Source organism: Haliotis asinina, chromosome 14, assembly GCF_037392515.1.
Source record: "Haliotis asinina isolate JCU_RB_2024 chromosome 14, JCU_Hal_asi_v2, whole genome shotgun sequence".
Classification (NCBI taxonomy): domain Eukaryota; kingdom Metazoa; phylum Mollusca; class Gastropoda; order Lepetellida; family Haliotidae; genus Haliotis; species Haliotis asinina.
Window position 1 is genome coordinate 2,413,618 of NC_090293.1, and position 15,265 is coordinate 2,428,882.

Genomic DNA, 15,265 nt, shown 5'->3' on the forward strand with positions numbered 1-15,265 from the left:
GAAGTAAGGTGGTCACTTCTCCCCTTTGAAGTGAAGAGATCAGGTGACTTTAAAGAAGGGCCAAGATGTCCATAATGACAAGTAGATACCATCTACCCTGAATCCTGATTGGATCCTGTCTAGAAACGTACAACTACTGATTGTCTTTATAGTCTACAAGACTAATTTAGGTCTCAGAGAGACTTGGGAAGTTAAAGTCACTGTACCCACAACGCAACATGTCCATGCTAACAACACTGACCACAAGTCCCACTGTGCAGCCGCAATTAACAAGAAGCTACAGTTCTAATGCTGGAATATTGTTTTCCATGTAGAAACTAACACTGTCTCCTTGAAAAAAAATGAATAGATGCAGAATAAAGGTTTAAAAAATCAGAAAATGACAGAAAACTGTCGTACAGCTGTGTAAAGCTGTGTTCCATCAGCTGTTTGTGTTTTTGTGTGACTGCCTCATGTGACCTGTACCTGGTCATTCATCTGTGGATGAGAGGACAGAGTCTATTGGCAGGTGCTCCACGGTAGGGGAAGGACCCTGGGACAAAGGCCTGTCTGGGACACAGTGACAATAACATCGACAGGACACTGTGGAAATGACTGTTCTCTCTCTACAAATTATGTAATATCTGAATACAACTGAACGTGCGAATCATCAATGAAGGAAACACTGGTGAGCCTCAAACAGCAGTTGTGTTGGGTGTTCATGTCACAGCTACGAGCCAATAAGATTGAAGAGGGTTTATCTGTTGAGGGTAAATCCCTCGTCAGTTTACACCTCACAGTAGCAGACTAAGCCTTGAGAAGGGACAGACACGGCTTAGCCAGGAGATCGAAGGAGAGAGGGGAGATTGAAGCAATGCTCCTCAGAACAGTGTTGTAGTCTCAGCAAGACAACGACGGACTACAGATTCTCTGTAAGCTGGCATGAGAACACTGTGACAAGCAGCCTATATTCATGACTGGGCCAGTGTCAACAAAGTACAGCCTTTCAACTTCATTCAGTCAAGCAGTTCTGTAGGACATTTTTTACCACTGGAGAATGATTTTGTCACCACTGAATTGCGGGCTTTGTGTCTTCCCATGTGGCTGAGTTGTATTGCAATACAATGACCACATCGAGTTAGTAGGACAGACAAGGCACAAGGTCACATCTCATGCTTCATGATGACAAATACACCATCTGCTGTATAGTTCTACATGTGCGAGGTAAGTCTACCAACAACCTCATCCTCAGAAGCAGCCTTCTGTCAGTGAACATGAGTATTCAATATCACTGTCGAACAATCCACTGTTCCCTTCAAGCCTGCACTATCCTGGCCAGCTCACAAGCTGTATAATGTAATATCAATACATTTGAAAGTCAGATGCTTCTCAGTGAGATATTCCTGGTAATTGTTTTCCTGACTGTCGAATATTTCGACAGACATGTCCGATCTCATGCTGGTAATATCTGATATTGTGATGTATACAAATTACAGCAGACTTATCGCTATCTAGGGAGTAGGGAGCTTTTTAAAACCTACTGCCATGATATCAACATCCTTCTTGATGTCTCATACATACTGATCATTGGAACACTTCATCAGAATCCAGCAGAATTCCTTGTGGATTATTCTGACAACACTGCTGTCATATAATTCCTTGCTGTTTCATCAATCTGTCATCAACATCATCCTTATCAGTGATAGACAGGGCTTCTTCCACATCTGCTTCAAGGCGATTATTTAGCCCCAGACATAGAGTAAATATCACTTAAACTTTCCAAAATGAATTTCTTATTTCTTTGTCAATATAGGAGTGATTATATCCTTTCCATAACCATAAGAAATTGATTGTTTGATCCTAACAATGTCACAAGCATATGTTTGTTGATCACTGTCAAATCCTGGCTTTGGAGATTGGCTAACTGGTTTGCAGTTTAACATTGCTGAGTGAGTGAGTGCAGTTTTACACTGCACTCATCCACATTCCAGATACATGGCGGTAGTCTGGAAATAATCAAGTCTGGACTAGACAATCCAGTGATCAACAGCATGAGCATCATTCTGCACAATTGGGATCCGATGACATGTGTCAACCAAGTCAGCGAGCCTGACCACCCAATCCCATCCCACCCAATCACCTCTTACGACAAGCACAGTCGCCTTTCATGGCAAGCATGGGTTACTGAAGGCATATTCTACCTTGGACCTTCACATTACTGAACATGGTTGGGACTGTTCAGGTAATTCACTAGGTATGATGACACACCAGGTCAGCCAGGCTTGTTTAGCCCGGGAAAAGCTCTGGTTACTTTCTGCAGTCTATCCATTCTCAGTTTAAGGTGTATGTTAGGGGTGGTGATGGCTATCAGGAGGTGACGTCAAGTTTCTTTTGTTTGTTCTTCAACACTCAGCAATATTCCAGATATGGTGGTGGTCTGTAAATATTCGAAACTGCATCAAATGATCCAGTGATCAACAGCATGAGCATCAATCCAAGGAAATGGGAGACGATGATGTCTGTCAATCATGTCAGCAAGCCTGACCATCTGATCCTCTTAGACACCCCTCATGACAAGTCATGGTTGGCGGAAGACTATTAGTAATTCCAACTGGGGTGTTCACTTGCTGACTTCCTGGAAGTAACCGTATATTACTGGTAACAGCGCCACTAAGTCAATAGAGGCCCTAATGTACATTGCTGCAATGTCAAAATAGCACAGAATTTTGGAAAATGAAAACATTAGACAAGTCACAATATTTCAGTCTCCAATGCGTTATTCTACATTAGCGTAACGTCAAAATATTTCAAGAAATATGGACTTTTAAAAAACATGAAGAAAATGATGGTTATACACTACTCCTGTATGGTTATACACTACTCCTGTATGGTTATACACTACTCCTGTATGGTTATACACAACTACTGTATGGTTATACACTACTTCTGTATGGTTATACACTACTCCTGTATGGTTATACACAACTCTTGTATGGTTATACACTAATCCTGTATGGTTATACACTACTCCTGTATGGTTATACACTACTTCTGTATGGTTATACACTACTCCTGTATGGTTATACACTACTTCTGTATGGTTATACACTACTCCTGTATGGTTATACACTACTCCTGTATGGTTAATACACTACTACTTCTGTATGGTTATACACTACTCCTGTATGGTTATACACAACTCCTGTATGGTTAATACACTACTACTTCTGTATGGTTATACACTACTCCTGTATGGTTATACACAACTCCTGTATGGTTATACACTACTCCTGTATGGTTATACACAACTCCGGTATGGTTATACACTACTCCTGTATGGTTATACACAACTCCTGTATGGTTATACACAACTCCTGTATGGTTATACACTACTCCTGTATGGTTATACACTACTCCTGTATGGTTATACACAACTCCTGTATGGTTATACACAACTCCTGTATGGTTATACACTACTCCTGTATGGTTATACACTACTCCTGTATGGTTATACACAACTCCTGTATGGTTATACACTACTCCTGTATGGTTATACACAACTCCTGTATGGTTATACACTACTCCTGTATGGTTATACACAACTCCTGTATGGTTAATACACTACTACTTCTGTATGGTTATACACTACTCCTGTATGGTTATACACAACTCCTGTATGGTTATACACTACTCCTGTATGGTTATACACAACTCCTGTATGGTTATACACTACTTCTGTATGGTTATACACTAATCCTGTATGGTTATACACTACTTCTGTATGGTTATACACTACTCCTGTATGGTTATACACAACTCCTGTACGGCTATACACTACTCCTGTATGGTTATACACAACTACTGTATGGTTATACACTACTTCTGTATGGTTATACACTACTCCTGTATGGTTATACACAACTCTTGTATGGTTATACACTACTTCTGCATGGTTATACACTACTCCTGTATGGTTATACAGAACTACCGTATGGTTATACACAACTCCTGTATGGTTATACACTACTTCTGTATGGTTATACACAACTACTGTATGGTTATACACAACTCCTGTATGGTTATACACAACTATTGTATGGTTATACACAACTCCTGTATGGTTATACACCACTCCTGTATGGTTATACACTACTTGTGTATGGTTATACACTACTCCTGTATGGTTATACACTACTACTTCTGTATGGTTATACACTACTCCTGTATGGTTATACACTACTTGTGTATGGTTATACACTACTCCTGTATGGTTATACACTACTCCTGTATGGTTATACACTACTCGTGTATGGTTATACACTACTACTTCTGTATGGTTATACACTACTACTTCTGTATGGTTATACACTACTCATGTATGGTTATACACAACTCCTGTATGGTTATACACTACTCCTGTATGGTTATACACTACTCGTGTATGGTTATACACTACTACTTCTGTATGGTTATACACTACTACTTCTGTATGGTTATACACTACTCATGTATGGTTATACACAACTCCTGTATGGTTATACACTACTCCTGTATGGTTATACACTACTCCTGTATGGTTATACACTACTTGTGTATGGTTATACACTACTACTTCTGTATGGTTAATACACTAATACTTCTGTATGGTTATACACTACTCCTGTATGGTTATACACTACTCCTGTATGGTTATACACTACTTGTGTATGGTTATACACTACTCCTGTATGGTTATACACTACTACTTCTGTATGGTTATACACTACTACTTCTGTATGGTTATACACTACTACTTCTGTATGGTTATACACTACTCATGTATGGTTATACACTACTCCTGTATGGTTATACACTACTCCTGTATGGTTATACACAACTCCTGTATGGTTAATACACTACTACTTCTGTATGGTTATACACTACTCCTGTATGGTTATACACAACTCCTGTATGGTTAATACACTACTACTTCTGTATGGTTATACACTACTCCTGTATGGTTATACACTACTCCTGTATGGTTATACACTACTCCTGTATGGTTATACACAACTCCTGTATGGTTAATACACTACTACTTCTGTATGGTTATACACTACTACTTCTGTATGGTTATACACTACTCCTGTATGGTTATACACAACTCCTGTATGGTTATACACTACTTCTCCTGTATGGTTATACACTACTTCTGTATGGTTAATACACTACTACTTCTGTATGGTTATACACTACTCATGTATGGTTATACACAACTCCTGTATGGTTATACACTACTCCTGTATGGTTATACACTACTCCTGTATGGTTATACACTACTTGTGTATGGTTATACACTACTTCTGTATGGTTATACACTACTACTTCTGTATGGTTATACACTACTCATGTATGGTTATACACAACTCCTGTATGGTTATACACTACTCCTGTATGGTTATACACTACTCCTGTATGGTTATACACTACTCCTGTATGGTTATACACTACTTCTGTATGGTTATACACTACTACTTCTGTATGGTTATACACTACTTCTGTATGGTTATACACTACTCCTGTATGGTTATACAGAACTACTGTATGGTTATACACAACTCCTGTATGGTTATACACTACTTCTCCTGTATGGTTATACACTACTTCTGTATGGTTAATACACTACTACTTCTGTATGGTTATACACTACTCATGTATGGTTATACACAACTCCTGTATGGTTATACACTACTTCTCCTGTATGGTTATACACTACTTCTGTATGGTTAATACACTACTACTTCTGTATGGTTATACACTACTCATGTATGGTTATACACAACTCCTGTATGGTTATACACTACTCCTGTATGGTTAATACACTACTACTTCTGTATGGTTATACACTACTCCTGTATGGTTATACACTACTCCTGTATGGTTATACACTACTACTCCTGTATGGTTATACACTACTTCTGTATGGTTAGTACACTACTACTTCTGTATGGTTATACACTACTCCTGTATGGTTATACACAACTCCTGTATGGTTATACACAACTCCTGTATGGTTATACACAACTCCTGTATGGTTATACACAGGAACAACAATATTTTGGAAATGCCATTGCAAATAACCAGACTCGTATGCAACACACTGATGACTTCATAGAGTTGTGTCAGGATAATGTTTCCATTTATTTCTGCACCTCCCATGTGCTATCACAATTATCACATATTTTATCGTGTTTAGTCTGCATTTCTGAGATTCCAAATCTTTGATGAGAAGAGTCACTTGATGCAAGGAGTCATGCAGTCTGTGCACCATGGAGGGGTTCGTGTTGATTCCGTTATCAGAAAATCATGAACATGCAATAAAATTGGGAAAAAATCATTTCTTTTTCATTTTAGAGTGAACAAATTTTCATCTGGAAAGTGTTTAAACAATAACAAAGAAACTGTATGTCACACACAAGATGAAAGTCATGCAATGACCACACTAAGGTTTCCATCCCCTGAGAAGGCTAGCTCTGGGTAACTGAGTCACAATATAGTTAGCAACTCAGTATGGTGGGGATGTTTATTTTTTAATATATTTCACTCATCTACATTTAAAACTTGTATATTGAACACATTCTAGGGGCATTATTCTTTTAAAGATATGGCCATGATTCCCTCAAAGATATATGAAGTGGAACGGATGCCATCACTACCCATAACATTTCAACTCCATCCACTACCCATAACATTTCAACCCCAATCACCACCCATAACATTTCAACCCCAATCACCACCCATAACATTTCAACCCCAATCACCATCCATAACATTTCAACCCCAATCACCACCCATCACCACCAATAGCTCCAGATATTTGTGATTGTATCCCAGATGTGCAGACTGAAGTTTATGATGTTGATCACTGGATTGTGTGGTCCAGACCCAATTATTTACTGACCACTGCCCCATAGCTGGAAGAAATATAGAATGGATTCACTGCAGAATGAAACCGGTACTCTTCCTGGACAAAACAGGCCTGGCTGACTTGGTGTGTCATCATACCTGACACATTACCTGTGCAGCCCCAAACATCTTCACCATTGCCTGCTCCTTGTTTATCATATGTGGCTGACTGCCATGCTACACTAAGATAGTGAACATGACAGAAGCCTGATACTCTAGCTCATTTTGATAAACCAGGAGGTAAATACCTCTGTATGTTTAACACACCTATCTCTGTGTCAAACCGTGCACAAGATTGTCTTTGTTGGTGGTTTGCTCAACAAGAGCAAGCCCTGAGGTCATGAGGTGTGGTGATCTGCAGCACTTCTCCCTGTGTGACCTCTAAGTTTGTGGATTAAGTCCACTTCAGTACCCACATTAATGTCCTGTGTGCATGGTAGAGCAGTAATCAGATCTCCACGCCAGCCATTAAAGCTGCCTTATAAAACAAGAGAGTACAGATGTGTGTCCTCTGTGTACTGCACTGCATGTGTTAAGTAAAAAAAAATATCTGCAAATTTACATCTGAAATGACTGCAATAAAACACCATGCTAATTTTCAGCAAAATATTAAACTTCTTCGGATGCAAAATTGACAAAAACCATGAAGCCGTTACATGGGAGTCTCCATGTGTAGATGAACCCTATCATTAGCTGAAATTTCTTAAATTTCCGAGAGGCAATTTCATGTCTCTCCAGTCCCTCAATGAGAAAAGAAATGTGTTTTCAGAAAGAATCTGGCAGTCTTCAAAGAGCTACTCAAAATTATGAGACAAGAGGCTTTAAAACCAGCATGATGAATTTCCCAGCTCCCAGAAACGGTATTGACAAAATGCATATTAGTCACAAATTGAGAAGCATGAGAAGGGTGCGACCATGGAGTCAGCCCTCGTTCTGCAGACTGATTCTGTAAGGAACACTGTGTGTCTTTATTGTCCTAACTGTGAGTCAGAGATCGGTGAATATACCCGCTAGACTTCGACAATGTGACTCACCTTCCACCATTGTCTACTGGTCATCCCCGACTAAACGGGAACTATTAGTTTGCGTCAGGCAGGGGAAAATAGAAGAAATCGGTATTGATTTATTGTAAGTCTGGCCTGCGATCACCTCCGCTTGATGCTAAAGCCTGAGGTCTCACACCAGGATCTGTTGCTGGTGTATCCTCATCAGCTCTCAGTGAAGGTCTGTCACCAAACAAAAAGGGACTGTTAAGCACCATGTTCGGGAAACTAATATAGAATATTCATCAGAACGGAGATTCTGTGCTCCTGAAATCTGGGGATTCTATTCTTTGTTTTCTCTCCAGCTTCAGTGTCACTTTTGACACCACAGACAGACTTGGTGAAGCATGGTTTCATATGATCTGTCCATCAGAAACCTGGCCTTGTAGTAACAGATGTTGTTGCTAGAATTTAGACTGTAATGGCAATTATCTACACACTCATTTGATGTTTTCCTTTGAAAAAAAAGAGATACTTTATGGATAACATCTTTAGTATATTTAGTATATAGGATGTGAAATTTTAGTATAGATCCTGCCTGACAAAGGTATAAGATTCTACACTGGAACATTGCATCTTACTCTTGTATTACTCACCACTTCTGAATTGCCAGATCATGTTTTCCTTTGACTGATATTTGGTCCCCGAAATAAAATGGTATCACTTAAAATTGTTTTTTAACAAACAAGTGAATAGAATATCCAAAAGGAGGCAATTTGGACTTGCTCAATCATTATGGACGTGAGTTGGGCTCCTTTTTCAATTGATTCCCTTGGGTCAAGGAAACAGACTTTCTAAGAGTAGTTGAACTTGAAACAGAATTATCTGAACAAGTCTACAATACTTTGCCAAGTGTAAATATCCTGAAGATATGAACTTGATCTAATAGAATTATACACAAAATGACAATTTAACCTATACAATCAAACTAATTTTTCATTTCAGAGACTTACTGTAAGTCTCAGGTTCCAGTTGATGAAGATCTTCTATTCTTGCTGAAGGTACTCTCATCAAGTGCTATATAACTAACTGACAGTCATACAGCCAGCAATTATGTTACACTAATCGAAGCTTCTTGTCTGACTAGAGCTTTTGTCTGAGCTTTTGCAACCGGTCATCTCTATGAAACTACAGACTACATGCAGCCTTCTGTGATCTATAAAAGAGAAATGTCTATGTTTAAGGCAGATAAATGATAGCAAGAGAAGCTGTAGAAAACATGTGTAAAACCATGTTAAACAACAAGGGAGGGAAAGAGATGGCCTTAACTAAAAACAATGGAGGGAAAGAGTGAGCCTTAACTAACGACAAGGGAAGGAGAGAGTGTACCTTAACTAACAACAAGGGAGAGAGAGAGTGAGCCTTAACTAATGACAAGGAAGGGAGAGAGTGAGCCTTAGAGAACGAATAAACTCAATTTTACTCTTTTTACCACTGCATATGAAAGACTTCTGGTAAGTCATAAACAGAAAACCATTTTTTAAAAAAAATATTGTGGTTAATCAATGCCAAGGGCTCAAGAGCTGCTAAAAAGCTGTCTGCTTCTATCTCGAAACTACAGACAGGTTACATAACGCTGTCCCCAGGGGCCTGCAGTAACGTCATAGAAGGTACGATTTTCAGTTAGTTGTATAGAAAATGTGTAGGAAGCTCGTCAGTTTGCTGATTTCTTGACGCCACCAAAGACATGCCAAATTGTTGTGTTGCTGTTCATTGCTCCTTGGGGTCGGGTGATGGTGTCACTATGCACAGATTTCAAACAGTAGTTTGTGCTTAAATTGGTTGTTTGTGTGTGTGAAGCAAGCATTGTGGAAGCGTGTGGTGTATACTAAATCAGATAATTCGCCCCCTACCAGGGATAGAAAATGGAGTTCAAGTTTCATTGAGTTTATAAAATCAAGACTGCTTACTATACATTGCTGACCAAAGGGTTTTGCATGAATATAACGTTTTCTTCCTAAGAAGCGAGGTTGTGGTCAAAGTGACAATATTATCGTAAGTAATTTTATATGGACCCCCGCCTCGCTTCCAAGAGTGAAATTGTTAAGTTATAAGCAATGTCATGCAAAATCCTATTGTCCATCAATAAAATACACATCTTACTACCAGCAGAAATTAATTTTGCTTTTGTAAGTTGGTGAAAACAAACTTAAATAGCATTCATCCTCAAACAGGGCGCAGCCATTTTTGAAAATCATGAAATCACAGACTTATGTCCATTTGAAATAATGAGATTATGGTTTGTTTTCTTTAAGTTAGAAAATCAAAACTACTTTCTACTAGTAGTTAAATATGTATTTGAATCATGACTAAAAGGAGTTTCTTCACTTGCTAAATTTACTTGGTTTGTAACATTCACTCACCAGTATGTAGACACTTGTCAATATACGTCTTTATATTTGGTCTCATAATCCTAATTACTTTATAATCATACTTGTATGCATTTTGAAACTTAATAAAAGGAAGCAATCTGCGAATGTATAACAAGAATGTAATATCTAGACATCTAATAGTTTGCCAATATGAATCATAATTTGTACACACGTCCTAGTGTATGTCATCTGTATCATTACACTTCACAACGAAAACAATGATTCTGTTGAAAGCTACGGCAACTTAATAAAAACAAAATGCAAATATTAAAATTAAAACAAATTAAAGTTATGGGAGCAATGAGCAATGTTGGGCTATTACCTTGTTCAAGGAATGTATCCATCAATATCCACAAAAACGAGTGATATATATTTCATCTGCAGATTTCACAAATGATGTGTCTTTTAACAGTCTAATATACGAAAATATCGTTTCAGGTTTTTCATTGATGTATAGTCTCATTGGTCACCCAAGATAGCACACCTGGCAACTAATTGCATAACGTGTGTCATTTTTTAAAAAAGTAATTCATTTAGCCAATAATGAGCAATCAATCGATGTATTGGCTGTTAATCCTTTGAAAGAAGGGTGTTGTTTTTACATAGACACAGACACGACAGAATGTATTCAGTAGAGATTAGTAAATATACATACATAAACACTACCTTCTGACAAATCCCCATTTAAATCCGTGTAAAAGTAATTAATCAGTCAGCATGTTATCAGTTAATCCTATGATCGATCCAGACACAAGAAATGCCAAATGGGGACCTTTGTCGGGTAATCTAAGTGGCGTTACCACTAATTATACCTGTTATAAATTCATTAACTGAGCATCTAGTGAATGATGACAAAAAACGGATGGGTTTATACCACCTAACATGGACTACAAGCTAGCGACACCAAGTGATTTTGACAGAACTGTCTATGAAAACAAGGGTTGTAACTTGGAAACTAGGCAAAGCAGGAGACAAAACTAAATGATTGTAGATTGTGAGAACATAAAGCTTTCATTTTACACAACAGCTGTCGTGATTTTAGTTTTGTACAAACCTGTAAATGAAAAAGTTTAACCCCTGAAATGTAGAAATCTGCATAGACCCTCATTTCTATACCTACTATTACGTCACGGAGATGCGCCGCTCCGATTGGTTGAAATTTCGTTTGCAGTTGACAATTGTGCACTGTTGTCAAAAAGGTTGATTTAAGGTAATTAAAGACCGAAATGAGCAGTTGTAATGACGGGGTTTCATTTATAACGATGTCAATGAGTGATTTATGCATTTGCAACCCCTAGAGTATGTGTGATCTTTACCTAACAAGGGAGGGAGAGAGTGAGCTTTACCTGCTTGGCCACCCTACTACCCCTCAAGAGCACCTGGGCCAGTGGCTATTTCTCACCCTGATGTCATCGCACATAAATGAGCATAATTAGAAAGCACAACTTGTTTCTTAACTTGTTTCGAGTTTTACTTTAATACTCAAGCCCAACTACACCCAAATATTCCCAATACATTGACCTTAATCCATCAAACCCCTTAGAGAAAAATCTGAAAACCCCCCTTGACTTCAGTTTAAATAAAGCTTTGGCCATCTGCGAAAGTAAAAACCAGAACAGATTAAAAACTGTCAACAATCTTTGAAAATCAGAATGATTTATATTTCCAGGTCTCGATGGTTCAGTCACTAAGGCCAGCTTTCTCCACCTAGTTCATCAGTATCACCGAGAGTCAGATCTACCCCAAACCATACCCGGGTAACACCCAAGTTTCCATGCTGCACCATCAGTAACAACCATGCCTCCACTACACACCATCACCGCTGTCGCAGATGTTGCTGTCCCCAAAGAAGAACATGTTTGCAGGTACTGGATGACATGTTTTTCTGACTCCCAGGCGTAAGATGAAATGTTTGCAATGATGGGTTTGTGTGCAGAGGAGCCAAGTCTCGCCTGCTGAAAGTGCGATTGTCCACAACAGAACAGAAAGGTACACACAATTTCAAAAGGGTGGCTCGTCAACACACTGCATGCACAAAGGTAATTGACTTGAGTGTAGCGGCCAGTCGCTCCTTCAAGGCATCCCCTTGTAAACATTAAGTGTAATGCAAGTGAGAAAACAGGCGCTTACTCAAACCTCCCCTTGTACTGACACACTTCATATCACCATTAGATGGTAATTATTGTAATATGGTGTGTGTGAAGTATACGTCCAACTCCCTTATATACCAGATAGTTATTATTGTAATGTGGTATGTGTGAAGTATACGTCCAACTCCCTTATATACCAGATAGTTATTATTGTAATGTGGTATGTGTGAAGTATACGTCCAACTCCCTTATATACCAGATAGTTATTATTGTAATGTGGTGTGTGTGAAGTATACGTCCAACTCCCTTATATACCAGATAGTTATTATTGTAATATGGTGTGTGTGAAGTATACGTCCAACTCCCTTATATACCAGATAGTTATTATTGTAATGTGGTATGTGTGAAGTATACGTCCAACTCCCTTATATACCAGATAGTTATTATTGTAATGTGGTATGTGTGAAGTATACGTCCAACTCCCTTATATACCAGATAGTTATTATTGTAATGTGGTGTGTGTGAAGTATACGTCCAACTCCCTTATATACCAGATAGTTATTATTGTAATGTGGTGTGTGTGAAGTATACGTCCAACTCCCTTATATACCAGATAGTTATTATTGTAATGTGGTATGTGTGAAGTATACGTCCAACTCCCTTATATACCAGATAGTTATTATTGTAATGTGGTATGTGTGAAGTATACGTCCAACTCCCTTATATACCAGATAGTTATTATTGTAATGTGGTATGTGTGAAGTATACGTCCAACTCCCTTATATACCAGATAGTTATTATTGTAATGTGGTATGTGTGAAGTATACGTCCAACTCCCTTATATACCAGATAGTTATTATTGTAATGTGGTATGTGTGAAGTATACGTCCAACTCCCTTATATACCAGATAGTTATTATTGTAATGTGGTATGTGTGAAGTATACGTCCAACTCCCTTATATACCAGATAGTTATTATTGTAATGTGGTATGTGTGAAGTATACGTCCAACTCCCTTATATACCAGATAGTTATTATTGTAATGTGGTATGTGTGAAGTATACGTCCAACTCCCTTATATACCAGATAGTTATTATTGTAATATGGTGTGTGTGAAGTATACGTCCAACTCCCTTATATACCAGATAGTTATTATTGTAATGTGGTATGTGTGAAGTATACGTCCAACTCCCTTATATACCAGATAGTTATTATTGTAATGTGGTATGTGTGAAGTATACGTCCAACTCCCTTATATACCAGATAGTTATTATTGTAATGTGGTATGTGTGAAGTATACGTCCAACTCCCTTATATACCAGATAGTTATTATTGTAATGTGGTATGTGTGAAGTATACGTCCAACTCCCTTATATACCAGATAGTTATTATTGTAATATGGTATGTGTGAAGTATACGTCCAACTCCCTTATATACCAGATAGTTATTATTGTAATGTGGTATGTGTGAAGTATACGTCCAACTCCCTTATATACCAGATAGTTATTATTGTAATGTGGTATGTGTGAAGTATACGTCCAACTCCCTTATATACCAGATAGTTATTATTGTAATGTGGTATGTGTGAAGTATACGTCCAACTCCCTTATATACCAGATAGTTATTATTGTAATGTGGTGTGTGTGAAGTATACGTCCAACTCCCTTATATACCAGATAGTTATTATTGTAATATGGTATGTGTGAAGTATACGTCCAACTCCCTTATATACCAGATAGTTATTATTGTAATGTGGTATGTGTGTAGTATACGTCCAACTCCCTTATATACCAGATAGTTATTATTGTAATGTGGTATGTGTGAAGTATACGTCCAACTCCCTTATATACCAGATAGTTATTATTGTAATATGGTGTGTGTGAAGTATACGTCCAACTCCCTTATATACCAGATAGTTATTATTGTAATATGGTGTGTGTGAAGTATACGTCCAACTCCCTTATATACCAGATAGTTATTATTGTAATATGGTGTGTGTGAAGTATACGTCCAACTCCCTTATATACCAGATAGTTATTATTGTAATGTGGTATGTGTGAAGTATACGTCCAACTCCCTTATATACCAGATAGTTATTATTGTAATGTGGTATGTGTGAAGTATACGTCCAACTCCCTTATATACCAGATAGTTATTATTGTAATGTGGTATGTGTGTAGTATACGTCCAACTCCCTTATATACCAGATAGTTATTATTGTAATGTGGTATGTGTGAAGTATACGTCCAACTCCCTTATATACCAGATAGTTATTATTGTAATGTGGTATGTGTGAAGTATACGTCCAACTCCCTTATATACCAGATAGTTATTATTGTAATGTGGTATGTGTGTAGTATACGTCCAACTCCCTTATATACCAGATAGTTATTATTGTAATGTGGTATGTGTGAAGTATACGTCCAACTCCCTTATATACCAGATAGTTATTATTGTAATGTGGTGTGTGTGAAGTATACGTCCAACTCCCTTATATACCAGATAGTTATTATTGTAATGTGGTATGTGTGTAGTATACGTCCAACTCCCTTATATACCAGATAGTTATTATTGTAATGTGGTATGTGTGAAGTATACGTCCAACTCCCTTATATACCAGATAGTTATTATTGTAATGTGGTGTGTGTGAAGTATACGTCCAACTCCCTTATATACCAGATAGTTATTATTGTAATGTGGTGTGTGTGAAGTATACGTCCAACTCCCTTATATACCAGATAGTTATTATTGTAATGTGGTGTGTGTGAAGTATACGTCCAACTCCCTTATATACCAGATAGTTATTATTGTAATGTGGTATGTGTGAAGTATACGTC

General features: G+C 37.9%; 1 protein-coding gene across 5 annotated transcripts in view; it reads left to right on the forward strand.

Annotated features, from left to right (window-relative positions):
- Positions 1-15,265, forward strand: part of LOC137261894 (four-jointed box protein 1-like) — a 62,856-nt gene that overhangs the window by 19,955 nt on the left and 27,636 nt on the right. For 2 of the 5 annotated variants that reach the window (XM_067799697.1, XM_067799700.1), the window contains exon 2: positions 12,009-12,204. The gene's annotated coding sequence lies outside the window, so the exon portion shown is untranslated. Of the gene's footprint in view, positions 1-751; positions 1,204-8,912; positions 8,969-12,008; positions 12,379-15,265 lie in introns of those variants that run through there. The other 3 variants (XM_067799701.1, XM_067799698.1, XM_067799699.1) reach the window with 3 other exon arrangements.